Here is a 26112-nt window from a genome sequence, read left to right as displayed (position 1 = left end):
CACCGGACAGTCCGGTGCACCACCCGACAACTACTGTGGAGTGTCCGGTGCACGCCACGTCAGCCGATCGTTGGCAGCTGTAGCAGTCGACCGTTGGATCCGACCGTTGCCGTCTGTCCGGTGCACACCACACAGGTACTGTGCACTGTCCGGTGCGTCACCAGGCGCTGGCTGACAGCCCTCTTCTCAGGTTTCTTCGCTGATTTCTTTGGGCTTCTTTTGTTCTTGAGTCTTGGAATTCTATGCATCTTTTTATGACTTCTTTTGAGGTGTTGCATCCTCATTTCCTTGGTCCAATCCTCAACGCATCCTGTGAACTACAAACATAAACACTAGAGAACTTATTAGTTCACGAATTGTGTTGTTCATCAAACACCAAAACTCAATTAGCCAAATGGCCCGGGGTCCATTTTCCTTACAATCTCCCCCTTTTTGGTGATTGATAACAACACAACCAAAGCAAGCAAATAATACAAATATTTGAATGTAAATATGCAATCTACTTGCTAGGATGCATAATTGTCCCCTCAAAGTGATATTATGGACTTAAGCCTCCCCCTAACTCCATAATTCACTTACTTCCTATTTTGGACCAAATAACCAAAACCACTTGAAAAACCATTTGGGGATTAAAATTTTAAATTGGTGGTGTTTGGTGTTTGATCTAGTTTTCGTTGCTTTGGTCCCTACACTTCTCCCCCTTTGGCATCAACCACCGAAAAGGAAGACATTGAAAGCATGTAGGAAGTAAATAAAAGGCTTGCCCTCAAAAGATTACTCCCCCTAAATGAGTGTTCTCTTTTGGAAAGAGCGTTTCTCCCTTTTTAGAGACAAAGAAATACTCCCCCTGACAGAGATCTTCTACTTAGGAAAAAAGCATGTGAAAAAAATTTAAGGTGCAAAACATGATTTGAATAGACTAACTTCCTCTATGCATAGGTAACAGAGTATGAGATAACTGCTTATGCATTTTTAGCAACATGGAAGTATATGATATGAAATACAGTCTAGACAAATATTGGAGAAGACATGTAACTGATACTAGATGTAGTCTCAAAAGATACCGATTGAGATTCAACGGTGAGCTTGAGAGACATGAGAGTTCTTGGAGATTTTGCAGTGGAAGATTGTTGTCTTTCTCTGGGGACCTTATTTTCCTTACAATGAGACTATCACATGAAATAGACTTGAAAAGGTGTTAGTCTCAAAGTGTCAGATTATAGAGTAACCTCCCCCTAAAGGTGTACATACAAGTTTCTGAATACTTGAAGGAGACATGCACTTTTGATTTGACATCAAGAGGGGCAAATTATCCATAATCCAAACTTTGGCACATATAAGTCAAATGATACAACTTGTAGAAATGAGAGTTATTAATTGGTGCATCATTTACTATGGAGTGAAATTGAAGCTATGTGCCATGCTTAAATAAACATTTTAAGACATGTAGGTTTGCTTAAGAGTATGAATTGAAAGCAAGCAATCCTACCATATGATTTACCTAGTATGCATGCATTTAAACAAAAGTAAATACCAAAATGTAATACTAGGCATGAAAAGTAAACTAGATACAAAGTAAATAGATACGCATATCTTAAAACAAGAAATACAATAAATCTAGTTACCTTAGTCATGGGTGGGAAATTTGGGTCCAAAATTTTCACTAACCCACTTGGCAATAAAACTTGATCCAATATGATGTATCCCATGATATACATCCCAGCTTAGCCAAGTCTCCAAATTTCCCGATGACCTTTGGTCCACTCACTTCCCTTTCGGGATCCAAACCTTCTTGGTGCTTTTCATGGTTGAAATTATTTCCTTTGGCACCCAGATGCGTTTGCCCCCCTTTTCTTTGTTGGCTTGCTTGTTGGCCTTGATTGCTATCACCTTTCCATTCTTTTTCTTCTTGATCAAATATGGTGTAGCAGTCTTTTTGTCCACCTTTTTTATGTAGGTGTTGGAGATTTTGCTTGTTGGCTTTTGCTTGAGCTTTTGCTTTTGCCTATCCCCGGTCATCGCCTTGCATTGGAAAGATTTGTGGCCTTCCTTGTGGCATAGCCTACAAATCACGGTTTCTACCTCCATAGGCTTGTTCACTCCCGTAGTGGTGTTATCCTTTGGAGGTCGGATTTGTTTGGCTTTGCCTTTCTTGTCATACAAAGCCTTACCAAGGCGAGCCGCTTCTTGCCTTAATTGTTCATTTTCCTTTGCAACCTCGTCCGAACATGTTTCTACAACAATATTCTCAACAAGAACTTGGTTGCAGGGGTTAGAGTCATCAATTAAATCAAAGCAAGAAGTAGAAGCATCTTTCTTAATAATTTCAGGAATTTCAACTAAAGATGCTCCTAGGGTGCTACCAATGTTTTCTAGCTTAGTAGTTAGCTCATCATTGTGTATGCTAAGAATTTCCATTTTCTCTAGCAAGTTTTCAATAGCTTCTTGAGAGCTAGCTAACTTAGCCTTAAGTTTTTCATTCTTTTTAATAAGGCCATCATCGGTAGCAATGGATGGAGCACTAGACTCTAATAGCTCAATTTTAGTTGACAGTTCACCATTTAAGTTTGCAAAAGTTTCAAATTTTTCTAGCAAACCTTTGTAATCATTTTGGGAGCTAGTCAACTTATTTTCAAAGTTTTAAGTTGAGCTTTTTGCTTAGTGCAAACATCCTGGAAAAATTCTATGGCTTCCGCAAGCTCATCTACGGAAGGCTTTCCCTCACCTTCATCATCACTACTACTTTCATCACTAGAGGATGGAATGCTTTTGTTACCTTTTGCCATAAGGCATTTGTGTGATGACCGTGATGAGCGTGATGAGGACCGGTGACTGCGCGTCCTTGGAGGTTCATCTTCACTTGAAGAGTCATCCCAAGTTCTAACACTTGTTAGCGCCTTGCCTTTGCTCCTCCCCTTCTTGGGTTCGGCCATATTTGGACAGTTGTCCCTGAAGTGGCCCTTCTCCCCACATGCGAAGCATCCTCTCTTCCTTTGCTTTTTCCTGTCAATATTAAAGAGAAGATCTTCGACCTGCAGGGGCACACCCATTAGATTAATCTTGCGGATCATCCCCATTACCTTTCCGACGCGTCAGATTGTTTCTTCGTCCTTGGAGGATGATGTGCATGGTTGATTATCTTCATCATCATCACTTTCTTCTTTTTCCTCTTCTTCACTTGAGGAACTTGGAGTGGGAGCCTTCTTTTTGCCCTTCCTTTCATCACATGCAAAAGCAAATGGCCTTGAGGAAGTTGGCTCCTCTCCCCGACACATTTTTCGCGACATCTCAAAAGCCGCGATTTTCCCAATCACAATGGTCGGGGTCATGTTGCTCAAGTCCTCCATGTTGTGAAGGATGGTGATGATGCTCCCATATCTTCATTGTGGTAGCAGGGAGATAATCTTCCTCACAATGTTCGCATCACCTAGCTTATTAATGCCAATAGAGTTGAGCTCATTGATAATTAGATTTAAACGAGAATACATGTCTCTAACAAGCTCATCATCTCTCATAGCAAAAGTATTATATTCATTTAAGACTAGGCAATGTTTTTGCTCACGGACATTGGATGTGCCGTCAAGGAGCTCATGCAATTTTAGCCAAATCTCATTAGCAGTTTTCAAAGTAAATACTTGATTAAAAATGTCCATGCTAAGAGATTCATACAAGCAATTTTTGGCTCTAGCATTTAAATGAATTTCTTTTTCCTCACTCGTGGTGGGTTTCTCGGGATTCTTGGAGGGTTTCATCCCGTCACGAGTGACTCTCCAAACACCTAGATCAACGACCTCTAGTAACAAGCCATTCTAGCACTATAATATGGGAAGTTAGTGTCGTCGAAGTGTGGTGGCCTATGGGTATGCATCCCTTCCTCTAAAAAGCGTCGGCTCTTTTAGCGGTGAAGCTAAAGCGTTTCAAATGAGCCAAACCAGGCTCTGATACCACTTGTAGGAAACGGGTGACGCCTAAGAGGGGGGTGAATTAGGACTTCTAAAACTTTTACTAAACTAGGCCACAATTAAATCCCTAGAGCAAAACCTATGCAAATAATCAAAATAGAATGTGCAAACTAGGTTTTGTCTAAGTGTTGCTATCTCTACCGCAATGGCTAAGTTTCAATCTACACTAAATAAGTATGTATACAAGATTGAAACTTAAATGCTTAATATAAATGCGAAAACTTAAAGAGCAAAGTAGAGAAGCAAACTCTCGTGGATGACACCTGTATTTTTACCGAGGTATCCGGAACTGCGCAAGGTCCTGACTAATCCTCGTTGGTGCCCCTACGCAAAGGGAAGCCCACGCGAGGGCCAAGCACCTCGGTCGAGTAACTCCGTAGAGAGACACGGGCCTTCTCCACGCGCAAGTGGTGCTCCGCTTTCGGCTCCTCTCGGACGCTCCCCGCCGTCTCCACTAACGAGCTTCCGGCCGAAACGCCGCGGGCCTCGTTCCCTCCGGTACACGGTGGCGGCCGTGACACAAACGCGGTTGTCACGGTCTCGCAAGACTCTCGCCCCACTCGGTACAATTACTACGGCTCACGCAAGAGCCGAGGGGTTGTGAGGTTTGTCTAAACTCACTCAACAATCTAGGGTTCACCTATAGCAAGCGCTAGAGCGGTCTAACTAGCCTAAGCACTTCGCAAAAGCACCTACACTAATCACCGAGTGATTCTATTAAGCACTTGGGTGTTTGAACTCTTGGAAATATGCACTATGTGTCTTGGTATGTTGCTTGGGCTCCCACACTAGAGAATGGCCGGTTGGGGTGGTATTAGCCTCCACACCCCAAACTAGCCGTTGGACAGAAAGCAGCAACTTTCTGTCGTCGGGTGCACCGGACAGTCCGGTGCACCACCGGACAGCTACTGTGGAGTGTCCGGTGCACGCCACGTCAGCCGACCGTTGGCAGCTGTAGCAGTCCACCGTTGGATCTGACCGTTGCCGCACACCGGACAGTCCGGTGCTACAGCCCGAGAGCGCCTGACTTCGGCCTCTCTGCGCAGACTGTCCGGTTGTCCCACCGGACAGTCCGGTGCACACCGGACAGGTACTATGCACTGTCCGGTGCGTCACCAGTCGCTGGCTGACAGCCCTCTTCTCAGGTTTCTTCGCTGATTTCTTTGGGCTTCTTTTGTTCTTGAGTCTTGGACTTCTATGCATCTTTTTATGACTTCTTTTGAGGTGTTGCATCCTCATTTCCTTGGTCCAATCCTCAACGCATCCTGTGAACTACAAACATAAACACTAGATAACTTATTAGTTCACGGATTGTGTTGTTCATCAAACACGAAAACTCAATTAGCCAAATGGTTCGGGCTCCATTTTCTTTACACACTCGACAGATTAATGGATTTAGGAATTGTTTGAACCAATCTAGAAAAATGCAATCTAACTGTTTGTGCTCACGTACCTTGAGCAGTAGCAAACAAGGGTCTCCTGGTGCCCTCAGCTTGCAACAAGTCCTTGAAAAAGATGAAGAAAATATTAATGATGGTCTCCTACTGAATATGCTATACTCTAACTAGAAATCTATTGCAGCAAGGTAAAAATCATGTTGTCTAGCTGCAGCAATTGAAATAAAAGCAAATATGAAATAGTACTCGATTTATCAAATGCCAAATACTGATATGTGGCCGGACTACCTAAGCCCCTGATCTGAGAAAGACTGGGGACAAGCTGCAACTGCTCTCTGTCCCTATTCCAGCATTCTACAAACACGTCCATGGCAACCGGCCAGATCTAGGACAAGGCGTCAGAAGACAACTACGACAAGAAGGCACTACGACGCTCGATCCCTCTGCTGAGCTGATTCGGCACGCAGTCTGATGCTAGCGCCGGCAACCACCGACCAGGCGAGCCCGCAATAGGTGAACTGAAGGACGAAACACAGGCGAGGAGGCGCATCATGCAGATTGGGAACGAGCTCACCTTCTAATGGCAGTCGACAGCCAGCATCAGATCCGGTGGTCCAAGTATCAAGGGAGTTGCAGTGGAGGTGCTAGGGCCGGCGCTGGCGCCCTAGAGAAGTGTGGCGGGTCTCAAGTTTGTGGCGGCCGAATCGGCAACCACAAGTGCTGCGAAAAGTTATGTGGCAAGAATAGAAGTGCGCCAAATAAAGTGTGGCAGCCTAACATTAGGAATAAACCAAACATCTACAAGTCTGTGTGGCATACCTAATGTTAGGCTGTGGTGTCCTAGGCATAGAACCAAACATGTCCGTAGATCGACCGTCTCTTCGCGAGCGACGAGTATTGTTCACCGTGCCAAACATGTGCTTGGAAGACGCATAGTTTGACTGACCACAGACATCGCCGTCTAGGTTCTGTTCGTAATTAGTCATGCTATAGGCGTTGTGTGCTACTTTCATTTTGGGTACTTTAATAGGTAATTTTTTTCCCGGAAGAAACTGAGAAGCAGGTGCTGATCGATATGTTAAATAAGGCAAAGTTCCAAATCTCTAAAACTAATAATTAATAGCTAAAATCAGTTGGGAGTTTTAGAGCAGGTCATCTATTGAACCAACTAATTGTTAGCAGGGTCGTCTCTAGGAATATGGTGCTTCGGAGCAAACTATATGACAGGACCTAAAGATATATGAAAATTTATATGTATAATATAACTAAGATGTGTTTTCACTCATTAAATAACTTAAATATGTATTGTTTTATATCAAATACTAATGTTAAAAGAGTAAACGCATTGTTGACTTCATGTTCTAGAGAAAAACGTCAACCCCAAACAACGATGGTTCAGTGTAATTGTGTTCTAATCTAATCAGCGCGACGTGAGACGGATGAACAGGCAAAAACAGTGGTGGTCTTGACGTCTACTTAGTATTTGTTAATGGGCCAAAGCAAAAAATGTGATCCCATTGATTTTGGAGACCCTGTGCACAAGCACCACTCACACTTGCCCATCGGCGGGCTGATTGTTAGCTATACTCTAAAAGCCATTAGTTGTAGTTGTAGTTGTAGCTGTCTCAACCAGCTAAAACCACCTTGTGGTTGGTTGATAACTAAACTGCCCTGTCTGTTTCTACTTATTAGCTTATCAAAAAAAGAGACATAGACAACAAAGATATTTAGCTTATCAGAACAATATATTAACTTCAGGTCTAAAATACTACCAACTAATAGTTAGTCATCTAATTCAGCTAACAACTTATTAACTGGCTAACAATTTATTCTAGAGATTTATCACATGATCTAAGTATAATATCTGACTTACCTCTAGCACGGATAAAGTACAAAACATTATCATGCTAAATATGTATAATAAAATTCGTCATAAAACATATGTTTATAATTCGTTTAATTGAAGTCATGAATATTGACAATATTTTCTATCAATCTAGTCTGCTTTACGACAATTGATTTAAACCATACCTGGAATCGCATTTCTGTCGGGACATACATAACATGCATGCAATTGGTTAGCTATGTTTTTTATTGGAACATGTCCATTTGTGTAGACTTAGTGCAACTCTAAAAGGATGCTAAAAAAATCCTCTAAAAATGGTTATTGGGGTAGGTTAAAAAAATTTAGAGGTAAAATATGGTATATACTCCAACAGTTTCTTCAAACAAAGACAAAGGCTAAAAACCTGCAAACTGGACCAAATTGAAAAGGTTGCTCTGTTTTCAGTCTAACGGATTGAACAATGTTCAGAGTAGCAACCACAAACAACAAAGCAAGGAATTGCGTGCCTGCAGGCAGCAGCCACCCTCGGCCACAAACAACACAGGCAGGCACCCTGCAGGCTTTGCCGCCGATGCCTATTCAGTATACACGGCGATACGGAGCGTGGGAAGCGCCGAGAGCGCGAGAATCCCGCCAGATTGTGTGATGGCGTCCAAATATTGGGGAAGGAATTGTCACGCACAAATATGAGGAAATGGAGGCCACATACGAGATGAGGGATGCGAAGCTTTTAGGAAAGAAAGAGAAACCTGTTGGAGCGAAAAAAATGATTACTTCTCTAATATTAATTTGAGGGTTAATTTAGAGCTTCGTTTAGAGTTGTCTTAGGCCTTGTTTGTTTATCCTCTACACTCTTAATATGGATATTCAAGTTTTCGCCGTTCAGATCCTTTGAATTGAATTCCGATTTAATGATAATAATTCAGGCAAATATCAATAAAGCTAATATGATTTTATGTAAAATGTATTTGTATATTATTATTAGCAATATGCGAGAGATATTCATGTGCTACATTTTTACTATAGAGTAGTGAGCCAAAGAATATCTTATAAGTTGCAAAGTAGAAATATATTCTACTGATACATAAAAATTATTTTTTGTCCTTAAAATTTGGAAAGTGGTGAAAATACCAAATTCCAAGGTAAGGCTCTGTTTGGGATAGCTTCAGCTCTTGGAAAATTGGTGCAGTTGGTGAAGCAGGTCATTAAGCTGGAGTTGTATTCTTTTAAAATACATTTAGATAAACCATTATATTTATTATTTGGATTAAAAATATTTTTAAAACTTAAATAAACTATAACTCAACACTAGATTTGGAACCTGAAGTCATCCCAAACACCCCTAAATAAACTATTATATTAAGTGTCGGAGAGGAAATCTTCTCGGCCGGGTGGCAGATTGCACCCGCCCTAAATCCTGAAGAGAGGAGGTGCTTAAGCGTTTTGCTTGCTACGAGACTGGTGGATCAACACACGGGAGCACACGAGGGTTTAGAGTGGTTCGGGCCGCCGGAGCGTAATACCCTACTCCACTGTGAGTTGTATTGCTCAAGACCTTGTATGAGCTTAGCGAGTCTAAGATTGCGTGTGTGTAACGTCGCATGCCTCTCCTTTTATAGCTGAAGGGGGGCATGCACAAAGGGACTGGGCCCCGACATGCGGGCCCAGGGACAAAGAATATAGTGCTTGGATCCTCTAATGTCTGTTGCCGAGACAATCTTCTTGTGCCCTGTCGCTCGAGGTCTGCGTATCCTTGGCGTGCAGGGGAAGCTTCCTGCGGAAGAGAAGACGAGTATAGGGTGTCGCCTAGCACGGGCGCACTGTTTGCCAGCAGACCCAGCAGGCGTGCCGCCTGCTGGATGACCATGACGCCGCCTGCCAGCGGATGGGGCGGGACACATTTAATGCTGAGAGGGCACGTCGCCCGTCAGCGCAGTGGCAGGTGGTGCGTCTTTTCCTCAATAAATGCAGGGTCTGCACGACTTCTCGTCAGGCTCGGCCCGATAGCTTATGTCATGGGCCACAAGCAGCGGGTTTCCGCCTAAGCGGGAAGCGGAGGGCAAGGCCCGCACACGTGTCAGCGCTGGACTCCTGCTCACACTAGGGTACTTCTCGTTCCGGGACCCTGCTGGAGTTCGGACTCATCCGGGGGTTCCGGACTTGTACGTACATAGGGGTCCGGTATCCTTCCGCGGGGGTCCGGCCTCACTGGGGTGTGGTGTCTTTCCCTGCCACGTGGCGCCCTTTGGCCTGTCCATCCGGTGGGGTCAGGCGCGGTCCTCCGTGTGGCTAAGGGACGTCACATTGGTGCGGAGTCTTCATGTTGTAGGAGAGGGTACCCTGATTTTGGGTACCGATATTAAGTAAATTTCAATTTTTAAAAAATGAATAGATCCAAACGACCATTAAATTTATTGTTGAGAAGAAGCGTTGTTATTTCTTGGACGATAGATGATGTGCCAACAAAAATTCAAAAGTTACGTTTGTAACTATACGGTCTGTCGGCTCAACGTAACGCTGAGTCGCTGACACCCGAATTATTCTTGTGTATCACATTCGGATGAATGCACTTGCGTATTTACTCTGTTTCATAAAAGGAACAATTGGATCTATACCATTAAAAGATCCAAACTTTAGATATATACCATGAACCCCACATGTCATTGACTCATGTGGACCCACATGTAAGTGAGATAGTAATGGTATGGATCCAAAGTGGTGATCTTTTAATGGTATGGATCCAAATTTCCCTTCATAAAAAGAAAAACATGTATACATTCTGCTTTAATTTTGTAGGGGTGTTTGCACTCAGCCATATTCTACTGAACACTACATACACTATCCCCCCTCTCTCTAAGGGCATGCACCTCAAAATCTGTACTCGTGATTGTTGTAAACAGTGCACCAAAATATACGCCAAAGACAACCAAGACCTTAGACCTACAGCACTCTAGTGTTTTCCCCCCTAAGGGCATGCAACTCAAAATCTGTTAGAGCATCTCCGTCAGCTTTCCTGAAGTCTCTCATAAATCCAGTTTTTTTTGAAAACATAAAAACATGTTTCCACCAGTTTCCCTAAAACGTCCAACTTTTTCATAGATCTTAAAACTCTCTCATTTGTTGTAATAAGAGCAACTCCAAAAAATATGTAAACTAACTCAAAAACAGATATTAGTCAAGAATAGTGGTTTTTCTTACTCCAACAGCTCTCTCATTGTTCCCAAAAAATTCACGTCCCGCATCCACAGCCTTATCTCCCTCATATTTTGGTGTGTTCCATCCCTCCTCAATTCATTCCTCAACGTATCGGATCATCCACAGCCTTCCGATGACTGTATAGATTGCGCCACATGTCACATTTAGAGGAACTGTTGGAGTACCCATCATGATTCACTCTTAAAACTTTTTAGCCTACTCTTAATAATCAGTTTTTTGATTAAAATTTTTAACATCATTTTGGAGTTGCTCTAAATGAGTGGTTTTTAGTCTCCCCAGAAACAATCTGTCGCTTTAAGGGATCTGTCGGTGTTTGGGACCCGACCGCGCACCCGGGGTTACCCCTCGAGGTGCTTTTGGGTAGGACGGTGTTGCCGACTGTAGCTCGATGGTTCGTGCTAAGCGCACGAGAGACGATAGACAGTTTTCTACAGGTTCGGGCCGTTTAGAGAGGCGTAACACCCTACTTCCTGGTGTGCATCTTTATGTGGTGGGTTACAGGGGATTCTCTAGTATAGAGGATGCTAGAAAATGGAGTAGATGGCTGATGAATGACCTGTCTTTTGAAGGGGTGCCCCCTAGGCCTTATATACTCGACCGTGGGGCGTTACATGCGGGTATGATAACAACGTACACCTAAGTAATAGTGAACCGACTGAACTTATCTTCCTATAATCCTGCCGACTTATCCTCATTTAGTTCCGACGTCTGAGGGCGTTGCGCGGGAGAATTGGGTCAATGCTACGGATAATGCTTAAATCCAATGAGCCGTCTAGGCCCGAGTCTATCCGATCTTGCGTCGATCCATTCCATCAGCAGTTCCTCCCCTGGCCCACGAAGGGATGACCTTGCGAAATAATGGGCTCAAAGACTTTCGCGAGGCCTTCTAGCCTTCTATGGACCCGAAGGATATCTGTCCCCCACAAGCCCCCAATCTTTGGATTGATTTTGAAATAATCGGCCCAAAGATTCTAGGTCCAGCTTGCGGTTTTGTGATTTCGGTAATGGATGCTTTGAAGAATACACCTGTCGAATCGTTGCTTCTGAACTCTTAACAATTCAGTAAAAACAATCTTCTGTTATCCTCCTTTGGCACATTCAACGGTCTTCGCCTTATACTTCAGAAATCGGTGCTCTGTTACTGGCTTATGCTTTGGAGATCAGCATTCTGTCCTTTGGGGTTGAAGATTAATTGGGTGCACCGGAGGTGCACCCAATGGGTGTAGCCCTCGAGCTTTGAGTGGATTACTGAAAATAATCCACTCAAAGGTCTTCATCTCATGCTTTTTAGAGATCATTGTTTTATCTTCATCTCATGCCTTAGAAACCAGCATTTTATCATCGGTTCATGCTTTAGAAATCAACATTTTATCGTCGGTTCATGCTTTAGAGATCAACATTCTGTCTTTTGGGATTAACGATGAAGGTGCACCCAATGGGTGTAGCCCCCGAACTTTGAGTGGATTACTAAAAATAATCCACTCAAAGGTCTTCATCTCATGCTTTTAGAAGTCATCATTTTATCTTCATCTCATGCCTTAGAACTCAACATTATATCATCAGCTTATGCTTTAGAGATCAGCATGTTGTCTTCATTTCATGCTTTAGAAACCAGGAGCGTGATCTGCCCATGTCCTGTTAGGTTTGAAATTTATTTGATCGGCGACAGATTGGACGTCTGGTAGATGGCTCTTGGCTGGTCTTCATTTCGCTTTGTGCTTCAATGCTTCTGTTGATTAGACTTGTACTTCAGCAGCTATATTTGGCTTTCATCTGATTTCCATCGATATCTTTCTTCTGTCTTGATACATTCATTGCGTATATTGTATGGATGTGACTGCTTGGGAAAATCTATTGAAAATTCCTGGACGTCCCCCCCAATGGGTGTGACCGAGGGACGGCTTGGTACGCTGAGCATTTAGCAAACTGTCCTTGAGTAGTAACTTGACATGACCGCGGGGTGTAATCATATCGTCCAAGCAGTTGACCTTAGTCCAAATGGTGTCATGTTACGTGAAACGGCGTCTGATGCCTGACTTGCTTCCAGACGATTTGAATTGCTTATTGAATACTTGCGACTGTTCGGTGACCGTGGTAGGAGATGAGCGGTTGCTTCCGGCCTCTATAAATAGACTATCTGCCTCACTGGTGTCTTCACACATCTTCTGATCGTCTGTTGCTTATTTTCCCACTTTTCTCTTCTCTTCCAACCGACCATGGGCAAGAACAAGATGGGTGGAGGTTCGTCGCAGCACTCCGACGATAAGTAGAAGCGCGAGCCAAGTCCCCCCTCGGAGGACTTTGGTGACTCCGAGTACTCGGAGGAGTAGTTTTCCTTTGAGTCCGAGGGGGCGTCAGTCTACACCTCTTCCTCGGTGTCGTCCGATGACTCGGACGATTCCCGGGGGATCGCCGCCGAGGTGTGGACGTACATCCGGGCCGTCGAGCGCTCCGGGCTCGAGGGCTCGGATGAGTCGGAGGTCTCCTCGGACGAGGAGAACTCCTCCGACTCATCCGAGGAGGAGAGCGGCGGTGACAGCGATGACGAGGGCGACTGCGGCGACAGCGGCGATGACGGCGACGACGACGGCAAGGGCGACGGAGGTAGCAGCGACAAGGGCGACGACAACGGCAAGGACAGCGGCGGCAGCAGCAAGACCAGTGGCAAAGCGCCACTGGTTTAAATATTAGTATGGATAATTAGTAGTAGTAGTAGCAGAATAATGTAGTAGTAGTTAGTAGTATAGTGTAGTGTGAGTAATGTAGTAATGTAATGTAGTGAAAACGGGAGAAAGGCTGACTCATAATGAGTTGGTCTTTAGGTTTGTGAAAAACTTCCCTCCTCTACGTATCAAAGAAAACTTCAGCTTATTCCGGGCAACCTCTCGCTTTCCCGCCGTTCTTTCTTTATAGTCGATTGATAGTTTGTCTTCGCGCCTGACGCTGCTGACGTTATTAGAAATAATTACCAAGTAATAAATGGTAACTGCTGAGTCGTGTTTGGTTCCGCCGACGTTTTAGAGATAACGGTCGAGTTATGACAGACACTGTCGGTGTGCTTGATGTTGTTGGCGTTTTAGAGGTAACTGCCGAGTTATGCTTGACCCCATCGGCGTTTTAGAGATAACAGCCGAGTTATGGCTGACACTGTCGGCGTTTTAGAGGTAACGGTCGAATGGTGCTTGATGTTGCCGGCGTTTTAGAGGTAACACCCGAGTTATGCTTGACCCCGTCGGCGTTTTAGAGATAACAGCCGAGTTATGGCTGACACTGTCGGTGTTTTAGAGGTAACGGCCGAATGGTGCTTGATGTTGCCGGCGTTTTAGAGGTAACAGCTGAGTTGTGTTGGGAGTCTCGTTTTCCCGAGTGATGACTTGGCACTTTTTAGAAATGGTGCCCAACCCGGGAAAACCCCATTTATACTCATGTCGACGTGCGCTTTTGAGTTCTGAGCCCTAACTTCACATTTCCGCCTTGAACCACTCCTCTGTTTCCCTAAGATTTCGCCTTTGTTCGATCCGCAGGCGAGATTGCGATGGCGCCCAAGCGGAAGAATCAGAGTTCTGTTGCGGCAGTCATTCCTTTCATCGATCCCAACAGCCAGTTACTGTTCGCAGGTAACCACATGTCTGTTGTCTCAGAGTCAGATCTCCTCCACCTTGTTGATGTTGGAGTTCTTCCTCCAAAACAGCTCTGCTCTTGGCGGATTTGTCGTGGGGTCACTGTTCCGACAGAAGATACCCATGAGTCCGTCGTCTACGTTCCTTTTCTCATCCGCGACCTTTCTCTTCCCGTTTCTCCCTTCTTCTGCGGTCTCCTTGATTTTTACAATCTAAACCTGACCTATTTGAATCCCAATTCCATCTTGCAAATTTCTATCTTTGTGCATCTGTGTGAGGCCTGTCTCAGAATTCTTCCTCATTTTGGACTATGGAAGTATTTGTATCACTGTCGGCCTAGGATGGCTGGGGCGCAGCACCAGCTCGTTGGTGGTGCAAGTTTGGAGATGCGCCGCAGGAGGAAGATAGAATACCTCGACATTCCTCTCAAGGATAGCATTAAAGGGTGGCGCCTTGAGTGGTTTATTGTGGAAAACCACTGCAAGTCCCTCCCCCTCGTCGGGGAGACAGCCAGATGTACGCACTCCAAGCTGGGCTGAGTCTCCAACTTCCTTGGAGGTAACAGAGGCCAGAGTTTTGCTTGCTGAGATCTGTCTGCTGAAGGAGAGAGGTCTGACTGCCGAGGTTGTGGTTGCTGACTTTGTTTTCAAGAATATTTAGCCTTTGAAAGACAAGGCGCATCCAGCTTACTTGTACAGTGGTATTACTGACTCTACCCGGGTCACCAACAAGAAAATTTGTACTGAAGATCTAGTGAGCCGACTAGACATGATCCTGAGGGGCAAGATATCAAATATTGGTGCTCATGTTGCCTATTCTGCTTGGAATCTACCACCTCATAGGTCATTTTTCAATTTTGTGTCCAACCCTCCTACTAGTGATGGTGGTCTGGGTCTTAGAGTGCGACCCTCTCCCGAGGACATTGAAGCTCTGGTTGCTCCCCTTTGTGATCTTCCCAATGATGAGAGACAGGTTCACTTTGAGATGCCAGCAAGTCCGGATGATGCAGAAATAGATGATGTACTCAGTATGTTGGCTGGAGAATCTTCTGACTCGACCCATGCTGAACCGATGGCTATCACGGTTGGGCAAGAGCTTAACAAAACAGTGGAGACCCGAAAGCCTGAGGGTACCCGCCCAAAGCGTACTCGCCAAGTTAGTCGTCCGACTATGCCTGTTGAGGAAAAGAAGAAGAAGAGGCGGCTTCGGCGACTGTCATGCTTGGACCAGGATGCCAGTCCTTCTGCTCATGTTTGTGATGTAGTGCCAGCAGAGGTCCTTTCTGAGGTTAATCCCAATGGTGGCGTCCATGTTGAAGTTGATCCCAATGGGTGTAACCGTGTTGAAGCTGATCCCAATGGGCGTGACCGTGTAGAAGCTGACCCCAATGGGTGTGACCGTGCAGAAGCTGACCCCAATGGGTGTGACCGTACAGAAGTTGATCCCAATGGTTGTAACCATGCCGAAGTTGATCCCAATGGGTGTGACCATGCCGAAGTTGATCCCGATGCGTGTGACCGTGCGCCGGCTGTTGTCCGTATTTTTGATGAGGACGAAGAAGAGGAAGAAGAAGTCCCGCTGATTCGTAAGAATAGCCGGCATTACAGAGGTAGTTGGGGGGATAGTGATATTCCTTCTCCAGCTCTGTCTGTTCTTGTCAGCCTTCAAGAACTATCCATAACGGACTTTGATCAGGCCCTTGATGATGTCGTCCCTGAGGATATGCTATCGGAGCCGACTACTGATGACATGATGGTTGTTTGTTCTGAAATTCCAGACATGGGATTAGAGGTATCCCGAGCAGTGTCTCGTGCATCATCGACTTTGGAAGGTAGTCTTCGATGTCAAGACGTTGGTCAAGATTGCCCGACTCACATGGAGGTGTTGAGGATCCTTCAGCCTTAGAGATGGCTGTTGCAGAAAACCCAGCCCTCGAGGGTGGTGCCGGCATTTACCCAGCCCCCGAGGGTGTCACCGGTAGTGATCCGGCTTTGGTGGGTAGCGCGAGCTGCAACCCAGCCCCTGAGGGTGTTGTCGGTAGTCATCCGGCTCTGGTGGGTGGCGCGAGCTGCAACCCAGCTTCTGAGAGTGTTCAAGTGAGCTCTCCTTCCTACACCTCCATGGATGTCCATGTTGGATCGTCTCCACCACGATCTGATGGGGTGATGGTGATGCATGCTTCTTTGGACTCGAGCGAACAAGTCGCCTTGGAGGTCGGCGAGCCAGATGCAAGAAGTCTGACATCCGCTGTCGGGGCTGAGCCAACCCTCGACAACGTTCTTCAAATTGTTCCGGTTGATCTTCCTTCGTCGAGCTATGACGCAGGCACGCGGCTCCTCCTGACTTGGGGTTACCATCATTCCTCTCCAATCTTCAGGTAACTCAGCTCTTGTGTTCTGTCGTTCCTCCTGGTAAATTATCTTTCCTATACTCATTTGTCTTTGATCGCAGGCTTTGGTTGACGGAATGTCTGCTCAGTTGAGGTCGCATGGTGCCACTATCCCAGAAGGGGCTCTATCTCTGATGCAATGGAACCCATTGGTGCTTCAGAAACAGATAGCTGACTTGAAGGCATCAAACGCTGGTTAGTAACTTCGTTTCTTCCTTGGCAAATTGATCAACTTGTTTTTAACCGTGTATCTTTCTTCGATTGCCTTGTCAGATATGGCTCGGTGGTGCTCTGAGCTTGAGGAAAAACATCTTCAACTTCAAGCCGACTCAACCCAACGGTACTCTGATCTTGAGGAGAAGTATTCTCAAGGTCAGGCCAACCTGTTTCTGGTTTCTGCTTCTCTGGACGATGCACATTCTTTGAATTTTTCTCTCAATGCTCAGCTTAACTCCAAGAGGGCAGCACACGAGGTAAACTTCCTTAATTGGCTCTGTCGTGCTTACTGTTTACTGGATGCTAAAAGTTGATTCTTGTATGTAGGAGGAGAAACGAGCACTTGCAGCTTCTCGTGATAATCTGGATAGGTTGTATCGTGATGCCAGCAATTCCTTAACCATCTTGGAGAGGATCCATCGCTTTACTATGTCAGATCTGGATCATCATTGTCGCGAGCTACAAGTGTCCTAAGATGAGGTCCTGCGGCTTAGACAGTTGGTGTCAAGCAAGGATTCCATCGTCAAAGATCTGTGTGCCTCCAAGAAGTTAGCCGCCTAGGAGCTAGAGGCCGCTCGACTAGCTACCAAAATCTCAGAGGACAACTGCTCCATTCTGAAGGCTCAGCGCGACAAGGCTATGAACAAAGCCATTCGCGCGGGGTAGATCTTGATGAGGAGGCCCGGCGTAGTTGTTCCTGATGACATTGTTGCCGACGTTAAGGCTGCGCCTGGTGCCTCGAGCCGACCTTCTTCCTCGATTGCACCTGCGAAAGATATTACCAAATAGAGACGTTCTGATGTAGCGACGTTCTAAGAGACACTGACTGTACTTGTGAATTCTATGTGCGTGTGATCATTGTGTTCGAATATTCGGTGGACAGGGCACTAGAATGTGTCCCTGGTGTTGACAGCTATAATATTTTGTTTCTGTTGTCAGGATATAACAGTCATCCCGAACAGTTGTAGAAGTAAGTGTGGCGTGCTGGTTTTGGAGTTTTTTCTTGACTTATGTCCATCGCTTGGCTGGTAGGGCATAGTGGTCGTCCTAAGATGAGAAGGCGTGAGCATGTCGCACCGTTTTAAGTCGTCGTCGACTTAAGCCGATTGTTCTGTCAGTAGGGTATAGTGGTCACCCTAAGTTGAGTAAGCGCGAGCATGTTGCACCGTCTTAAGTCATCACCGACTTAAGCCGATTGCTCCGTTAGTAGGGTATAGTGGTCACCCTAATTCGAGTAAGTGTGTTGATTCCAAGTCTGATTGAATCGAAGTCAATTGATAACTGACAGTTTGAATGCCTTTGAGAATGAAATTTTTTATTGATGGCGTATTTTCCAATTACAGAGTACAACGTTGATCCGATAGCTTTTGAGGTCTTGCTAAGGGTAAAACTTTCTAAGATGCTCTATGTTCCATGAGTTCCCCACTTCCGTACCATCCATTTGAGTAAGCCGATATGATCCTGGCCGAGTGACCTCCGACACAATGAATGGCCCTTCCCATAGTGGTGACAACTTGTGCCATCCTTCCCCCGTTAGAATTCGGCGAAGGACCAAATCTCCCACTACAAAGGATCGATGTAGTATAGCCTTATCATGATAGCGCCTCAAGGTCTGCTGGTATCTAGCTAACTGGATTATTGTGTTTAATCGCTCTTCCTCCAGCACATCAATATCCTCTAGCCTGGTAGCTTCTGCTTCAGCTATGCTTTCGAATACCAGCCTTGGTGCTCCAAACCTGAGGTCGGCAGGTAGTACTGCCTCAGAACCATAGACCATGAAGAAGAGGGTATTTCCATGCAGAGCTCGACTGGGTTGAGTTCTTAAGCTCCAAACCACATAAGGTAACTCTCTAATCCACTTTCTTGCGAACTTTTCATTCTTGTTGAAAACTTTCTTCCTGAGTGCTTCCAGTATCATACCATTAGCTCTTTCCACCTGGCCATTAGCTCTTGGGTGTGCTACTGATGCATACTTGATCTGGATGCTCCGTTGTTCGCAGAAATCAAAGAATTCAGAGCTAGTGAAGTTGGATCCCAGGTGAGTTATGATGCTATTTGGTATCCCAAACCTGAATATTATGTCTTGTATGAATTCCACTGCCTTGGCTGAAGTTAGAGAAGCAATGGGTTTGTACTATCCATTTGGTGAATTTATCGATGGCGACTAGCACGTGAGTATAGCCTCTCTGAGCTTTCTTGAAGGGTCCAATCATCTCCAGTTCCCAACACGCAAATGGCCATGTTACGGGTATGGTCTGTAGTTGCTGTGCCGGTAAGTGTTGTTGCTTTGACAAGAATTGGCAAGCTTCACATCTTTGGACTAACTCGGCTGCATCACTCTTTGTTGTTGGCCAATAGAAACTAGACCTGAAGACTTTCCCAACCAGAGTCCTGGATGCTGCGTGTATTCCACACTATCCGGCGTGGACCTCATCTAATAGTTGCTTCCCAGTGACCGAGGAAATGCACTTCATGAGGACTCCTGTCGCACCCCTTTGAAAGTCGCCTAGAGGGGGGGTGAAAAGGCAAATCTAAAATTTACAAACTTTAAGCATAACTACAAGCCGGGGTTAGTGTAAGAACTAAAGTCGAGTCTGAAAGAGAGGGTAAAAACAAATCACAAGCAAATGACAGTGGATGACACGGTGATTTGTTTTACCAAGGTTCGGTTTTTGCAAACCTACTCCCCGTTGAGGTGGTCACAAAGATCGGGTCTCTTTCAACCCTTTCCCTCTCTCAAACGGTCACCTAGACCAGTGAGCTTTTATCCTTAATCAACGGGTCACTTATACCCCTTACAAGGACCACCACAACTTGGTGTCTCTTACTTGATTACAAGTTGCTTGAAAACAAGAATGGAGAAAGAAGAAAAGTGATCCAAGCGACAAGAACTCAAATGAACACAAATATCTCTCTCACTAGTCACTAATTGTTTGGAGTGATTTCAGACTTGGGAGAGGATTTGATCTCTTGTTTGTGTCTTGGAGTGAAGTCTAGAGCTCTTGTATTGAATGCAATAGCTGAAAACTTGGATGCCTTGAAGTGTGGTGGTTAGGGGGGTATTTATAGCCCCAACCACCAAAATGGTCGTTGGGGAGGCTGTCTGTCGATGGGCGCACCAGACAGTCCGGTGCGCCACCGAACACTGTCCGGTGCGCCAGCCACGTCACCCAACCGTTAGGGTTCGACCGTTGGAGCTCTGACAGCTGGGACCACCGGACAGTCCGGTGGTGCACCGGACAGTCACTGTTCACTGTCTGGTGCGCCTTCTGGCGCCTGCTCTGACTCTGCGCGAACTGTCCGCGAACTGTAGCGTTCACTGTTCACTTTTGCAGACGACCGTTGGCGCAGTAGCTGTTGCTCCGCATGGCACACCGGACAGTCCGGTGCTACACCGGACAGTCCGGTGAATTATAGCGGAGTGGCTCTCCAAAAACCCGAAGCTGAGCAGTTCAGAGTTGATGTCCCTGGTGCACCGGACACTGTCCGGTGCGCCAGACCAGGGTGCTCTTCGGTTTCTTTTTCTCCTTTCTTTTTGAACCCTATCTTGGACTTTTTATTGGTTTGTGTTGAACCTTTGGCACCTGTATAACTTATAATCTAGAGCAAACTAGTTAGTCCAATTATTTGTGTTGGGCAATTTAACCACCAAAATCATTTAGGAAAAGGTTTGACCCAATTTTCCTTTCAATCTCCCCCTTTTTGGTGATTGATGCCAACACAAACCAAAGCAAATATATAAGTGCAGAATTGAACTAGTTTGCATAAGGTAAGTGCAAAGGTTGCTTGGAATTAAACCAATTTATACTTTCATAAGATATGCATGGATTGCTTTCTTTCTTTTAACATTTTGGACCACGCTTGCACCACTTGTTTTGTTTTTGCAAATGTTTTTGGAAATTCTTTTTCAAATTCTTTTTTGCAAATTGTCAAAGGTATATGAATAAGATTTCAAGAAGCATTTTCAAGATTTGAAATTTTCTCCCCCTGTTTCAAATGCTTTTCCTTTGACTAAACAAAACTCCCCTTAGATGAAATTCTCCTCTTAGTGTTCAAGAGGGTTTTTCAAATTGAAAGAATGTCAAATATTTTAGATACCAAATTTTGAAAAACTCCTCCTTAAAAAAATAGATACCAATTGAGATAGAATTTCTTAGAGGAATACTTATTTCAAAGATACCAATTGAATAACATTTAAAAACTTAAACTTGTTTCGAAATTTTTTGAAATTGGCATGGTGGTGCGGTCCTTTTGCTTTGGGCTAATACTCTCTCCCCCTTTGGCATTAATCACCAAAAACGGAGTCTTTAGAGCCCTTTTTACTTTCTCCCCAATGGTATGAGTAATGATTATGAGTGAAGATTATACCAAAGTGGAGAGCGATGCGGAGTGACAGCGAAGGGTAAGTAATACCGATAGAGTGGAGTGGAAGCCTTGTCTTCGCCGAAAACTCCATTTCCCTTTCAATCTATGACTTAGCATAACAATTTTCTTGAAAACACATTAGTCATAGCACATGAAAGAGATATGATCAAAGGTATAGAGATGAGCTATGTGTGCAAAGTATCAATCAAAATTCCGAGAATCAAGAATGTTTAGTTCATTCGTAAGTTTGGTAAAGGTTTCCTCATCTAGTGGTTTGGTAAAGATATCGGCTAATTGTTCTTTGGTGCTAACATAAGCAATCTCGATATCCCCCCTTTGTTGGTGATCCCTCAAAAAGTGATACTGAATGGCTATGTGCTTAGTGCGGCTGTGCTCAACGGGATTATCCGTCATGCGGATTGCACTCTCATTATCACATAGGAGAGGGACTTTGGTTAATTTGTAACCATAATCCCTAAGGGTTTGCCTCATCCAAAGCAATTGCGCGCAACAATGGCCTGCGGCAATGTACTCAGCTTCGGCGGTAGAAAGAGCTACTGAATTTTGTTTCTTTGAAGCCCAAGACACCAGGGGTCTTCCTAAGAACTGACAAGTCCCTGATGTGCTCTTTCTATCAATTTTACACCTAGCCCAATCAGCATTTGAATAACCTATTAAATCAAAAGTGGATCCCTTGGGGTACCAAAGACCAAACTTAGGTGTATGAACTAAATATCTCAAGATTCTTTTCACGGCCCTAAGGTGGACTTCTTTAGGATCGGCTTGGAATCTTGCACACATGCATACGGAAAGCATAATATTCGGTCGAGATGCACATAAATAGAGTAAAGATCCTATCATCGGCCGGTATACCTTTTGATCTACGGATTTACCTCTCGTGTCGAGGTCGAGATGCACATTGGTTCCCATGGGTGTCTTGATGGGCTTGGCATCCTTCATTCCAAACTTGGTGAGTATGTCTTGAATATACTTGGTTTGGCTGAGGAAGGTGTCTTCTTGGAGTTGCTTCACTTGAAATCCTAAGAAATACTTCAACTCCCCCATCATTGACATCTCGAATTTTTGAATCATGATCCTACTAAACTCTTCACATGTAGATTTGTTAGTTGACCCAAATATGATATCATCAACATAAATTTGGCATACAAACAAATCATTTGCAATGGTTTTAGTAAAGAGTGTAGGATCGACTTTATCGACTTTGAAGCCATTAGTGATAAGGAAATCTCTTAGGCATTCATACCATGCTCTTGGGGCTTGCTTGAGTCCATAAAGCGCCTTAGAGAGTTTATACACATGGTTAGGGTACTCAGTATCTTCAAAGTCGGGAGGTTGCTCAACATAGACCTCTTCCTTGATCGGTCCATTGAGGAAGGCACTTTTCACGTCCATTTGATAAAGCTTGAAGCCATGGTAAGTAGCATAGGCAAGTAATATACGAATTGACTCAAGCCTAGCTACGGGTGCATAGGTTTCACCGAAATCCAAACCTTCGACTTGTGAATATCCCTTGGCTACAAGTCGGGCTTTGTTCCTTGTCACCACACCATGCTCATATTGCTTGTTGCGGAAGACCCAATTGGTTCCTACAACATTTTGATTAGGACGTGGAACAAGATGTCATACTTCATTCCTCGTGAAGTTGTTGAGTTCCTCTTGCATTGCCAACACCCAATCTAAATCTCTTAATGTGTCTTCCACCCTGTATGGCTCAATAGAAGACACAAAAGAGTAATGCTCACAAAAATGTGCGACACGAGATCGAGTGGTTACCCCCTTATTAATATCACCGAGGATGGAGTTCACGAGGTGATCTTGTTGTATCGCTTGGTGGACTCTTGGGTGTGGCGGTCTTGGAACCTGATCATCTTCCTTGTCTTGATCATTGGCATCTCCCCTATGATCATTGTCCTCCTCTTGAGGTGCCTCTTCTTGATCTTCATTTTCATCATCTTGAGCTTGATCCTCATCTTCAGTTGGTGGAGATGCTTGATTTGAAGATGATGGTTGATCTTGTGCATGTGGAGGCTCCTCGGGTTCCTTGGGGCACACATTCCCAATGGACATGTTCCTTAGCGCGACGCGCGAGGCCTCTTCATCATCTAGCTCATCAAGATCAACTTGCTCTACTTGAGAGCCATTAGTCTCATCAAACACAATGTCACAAGAGACTTCAACTAGTCTAGTGGACTTGTTAAAGACTCTATATACCTTTGTGTTTGAGTCATAACCAAGTAAAAAGCCTTCTACAGCCTTAGGAGAAAATTTAAATTTTCTATCTCTTTTAACAAGAATAAAACATTTGCTACCAAAGACTCTAAAATATGAAACATTGGGCTTTTTACCGGTGAGGAGTTCATATGATGTCTTCTTGAGGATTCGGTGAAGGTAGAGTCGGTTGATGGCGTAGCAAGCGGTGTTGATTCCTTCCGCCCAAAACCAGTCCGAAGTCTTGTACTCATCAAGCATGGTCCTCGCTAGGACTGGGCGTTCGGGTTTACCCGAAATTTCGGGTCGGGTTTTTCGGGTTTTTTATATTTCGGGTTTCCAACAGTAGAACCCGTACTCGTACCCATAATTTCGGGTACCCGCAAATTCGGGTACCCGTAAATTCGGGTTTGGGTTTGGGTTAAATTCGGGTACCCGCACATTCACAGTTTACAGTTTAGTTCACAATTTGGCGAGCTACAAAGGCACAATTTAATTAACAATTTAGTACTTTGCAGCTCGTCAAACAACAACCAGCAGCTCGCCAAACAATTTAGTACTTTGCAGCTCGCCCAGCAATCACCCTGCTGCCTAGGAGTGCGAGACTGGGAGGACTCGCTGCCTGAGAGGCTGGGACTGCCGGACGGGCTGACTCACGGCTGTCAGCGTTTGCGCGACTGCGCGCTGCGCGGTGCCGCGGGCCCGCGGTGCGCGTGTGACTGCGGCGGTGCAGCCGCATGCCGCCTGGCCGGCTGTGCCTGGAGTGAGGACGCCGCCTGGGACTGGGAGGATTGGCCGTCTAGGACTCGGGAAGGACGCCGCCGACCGCCTGGGAAGACTTGAAGCGCGTGGGAGTGGGAGGCTGGGAGCTACCGAGCTAGGGTTGCGAGTTGCCGCTGTTGGGCTGTGCTGTGCGGCTATTGGGTTTGGGCTGGGCTAGCGTGTTGCCTAATTTCGGGTAGAATGGGTACTTCGGGTACCACAGATGAATACCCGATTAGGCCCAAACTTACTTCGGGTATTCAGTTTTGTTACCCATTGGAGCTGTTCGGGTAACGGGTCTCGGGCTAAACGGGTACGGGTTCGGGTATTTTGGGTAACGGGCTTCGGGCTCGGGTTTTATGCCCAGTCCTAGTCCTCGCCATGTCAAGTAGAGTTCTATTCTTCCTCTCCACTACACCATTTTGTTGTGGTGTGTAGGGAGAAGAGAACTCATGCTTGATGCCCTCTTCCTCAAGAAAGCCTTCTATTTGTGAGTTCTTGAACTCCGTCCCATTGTCGCTTCTTATCTTTTTTATTCTCAATCCAAACTCATTTTAAGCCCGTCTCAAGAATCCCTTTAAGGTCTCTTGGGTTTGAGATTTATCCTGCAAAAAGAATACCCAAGTGAAGCGAGAATAATCATCAACAATTACAAGACAATACTTACTCCCACCGATGCTTATGTAAGCTATCGGGCTGAATAGGTCCATGTGGAGTAGCTCAAGCGGCCTGTCGGTCGTCATGATGTTCTTGTGTGGATGATGAGCACCAACTTGCTTCCCTGCCTGACATGCACTACAAACCCTGCCTTTCTCAAAATGAACATTGGTTAGTCCCAAAATGTGCTCTCCCTTTAGAAGCTTGTGAAGATTCTTCATCCCAACGTGGGCTAGTCGGCGATGCCAGAGCCAACCCATATTAGTCTTAGCAATTAAACAAGTATCGAGTTTAGCTCTAATGCTATTGAATCATCACTTCTTCTAAAGACAGTAACACCTATATCCGTAAAAAGACAATTGTAGCCCATTTTGCATAATTGAGAAACCGAAAGCAAGTTGTAGTCTAAATAATCTACAAGAAAAACATTGGAAATTGAATGGTCAGGTGATATAGCAATTTTACCAAGTCCTTTGACCAAACCTTGATTTCCATCCCCGAATGTGATAGCTCTTTGGGGATCATTGTTTTTCTCATAGGAGGAGAACATCCTTTTCTCCCCAGTCATGTGGTTTGTGCACCCGCTATCAATGTTCCAACTTGAGCCCCCGGATGCATAAACCTACAAAACAAGTTTAGGCCTTGTTCTTAGGTACCCAAACAGTCTTGGGTCCTTTGACATTAGAAACAAGCACCTTGGGTACCCAAACACAAGTCTTTGACCCCTTGTGTTTGCCCCCAACATATTTGGCAACTACTTTGCCTGATTTGTTAGTTAAAACATACGAAGCATCAAAAGTATTAAATGAAACAATAGGCTCATTTGATGCAATAGGAGATTTCTTTTTAGGAATTTAACATGAGTGGATTGCCTAGAACTAGATGTCTCACTCTTATACATAAAAGCATGATGAGAGCCAGAGTGAGACTTCCTAGAATGAATTCTCCTAATCTTATGTTCGGGATAACCAGCAGGATATAAAATATAGCCCTCATTATCCTGAACCATGGGAGCCTTGCCCTTAACAAAGTTAGACAATTTCTTGGGGGCATTAAGTTTAACATTGTCTCCCTGTTGGAAGCCAATGCCATCCTTAATGCCAGGGCGTCTCCCACTATAGAGCATACTTCTAGCAAATTTAAATTTTTCATTTTCTAAGTCATGCTCATTAATTTTAGCACTAAGTTGAGCTATGTGATCATTTTGTTGTTTAATTAAAGTTAGGTGATCATGGATAGCTGTAACACCCTGAATTTGGGGGGTATAAAATTTCTTTGCTCGTATTCACAAATTCAGGTGTTACTTCCCTTTTCTCATCCTTCCCCAATCTCCTCTCTCTCATTTCTATAGGAGAAAAGTGGTTATCTTATTTATAATTATAGTCTATTAGCTCAAACTCCAAGGGAGTATGAATTGTTGCATCATGTTGAACCCTAGATTTCACTTTTGTTT

At 44.8% G+C, this 26112-nt stretch overlaps 1 long non-coding RNA gene across 1 annotated transcript; it reads right to left on the bottom strand.

Moving 5' to 3' along the window:
* Window positions 1-4199: 4199 nt before the first annotated feature.
* LOC103643965 (uncharacterized) lies at window positions 4200-6110 on the bottom strand. The gene is made up of 3 exons (XR_561402.4): window positions 5934-6110; window positions 5416-5467; window positions 4200-5234 (listed from the first exon to the last, which is right to left on the bottom strand). It is a non-coding gene; the product is annotated as an uncharacterized lncRNA (long non-coding RNA).
* Window positions 6111-26112: the final 20002 nt, after the last annotated feature.

Source organism: Zea mays, chromosome 1 (assembly GCF_902167145.1).
Source record: "Zea mays cultivar B73 chromosome 1, Zm-B73-REFERENCE-NAM-5.0, whole genome shotgun sequence".
Taxonomy (NCBI): domain Eukaryota; kingdom Viridiplantae; phylum Streptophyta; class Magnoliopsida; order Poales; family Poaceae; genus Zea; species Zea mays.
The sequence above is the reverse complement of the archived record's forward strand: the minus strand, read 5'-3'. Positions and strand labels throughout refer to the sequence as shown.